We start from the raw sequence: 1014 nt of genomic DNA on the forward strand, positions 1-1014 counted from the left end.
GCAGGGAAAACTATTTGCAGGGGAGACCTACTGGCACTTGTGCAGGTGAAGCCAAAGGGAAGATATGCTTCACCATATTTTCTAGTCTTTGGCTTGGAAGGAAGTTGGTTTGGAAACTTATTTGGCGATACTTCATCTCCTGCTTTGCGTTTGTGTGGGAGCCCCGTCAAAAACCTGTCCATTATGCTAGCAGTGTCCAAGCATTCTTTTTTTTCTTCTTTTTTTTCTTTTCATACCGCTTGCACAGTTTCACTGCCATAACAACAGGAAACCAACCCAATCTTTCAACATAGAAGCAAGCGAGTATCCCGGTGAGGATGGTAGAGCCACATTTAGAAAAATAAAAAGCCATTCTTGATCATTCTGAGAAATAAAAGTGGTAATGTGCAGATTACAACTGTTGTTTCAGGACAAACTACCGCTGTGTTATCGAGGTCGTACTTTCGGTTGTAGTAACAAGGAAGGAAACAATTTGTCTTTGGAATCATAAACACAGGGCGGAGATCAGCATGAGGACGTTGAAGAGATGGAACAGCAAGCTTCGTCTGATCAGAAGGAAAACACAAACGTAGAAGATTGGATTTGTGCAAAACGAAATGTCTGGTAATGGACAGATGCGAAGTTATCGATGGTTACACCCTCGTGCATGAACGAGGATGGATGATGTATCACTGTGGGGCTGATCGCATTGTTTCACTGACTCATCTACACGAGGAGGGGACAGCAGCCTTTTATCGCCACGTTCCATATTGTTCTCATACCCTGTCGTATGATGGTGTTTTGTGCTTCACTGAATCAGAAAAATTCCTGTCATCTTCTCCAGGTAAGGGGCACACACTGTTACCATGGTAACTGACGCTTTCCGGAAGAGAAAAGCTTGCGTTTCTTGAACGTGATGAAGACCACAAAGCGGGGTGAGATCCTTTATGACCGATCAGCTGATCTTATTGAGTTAAAAAAAAAAAATCGGTTTTTTTTTTACGTAATATAAAGTTTCGGCTTTTATTTTGAAAT

This window comes from Oreochromis aureus, linkage group 15 (assembly GCF_013358895.1).
Source record: "Oreochromis aureus strain Israel breed Guangdong linkage group 15, ZZ_aureus, whole genome shotgun sequence".
Classification (NCBI taxonomy): Eukaryota; Metazoa; Chordata; class Actinopteri; order Cichliformes; family Cichlidae; genus Oreochromis; species Oreochromis aureus.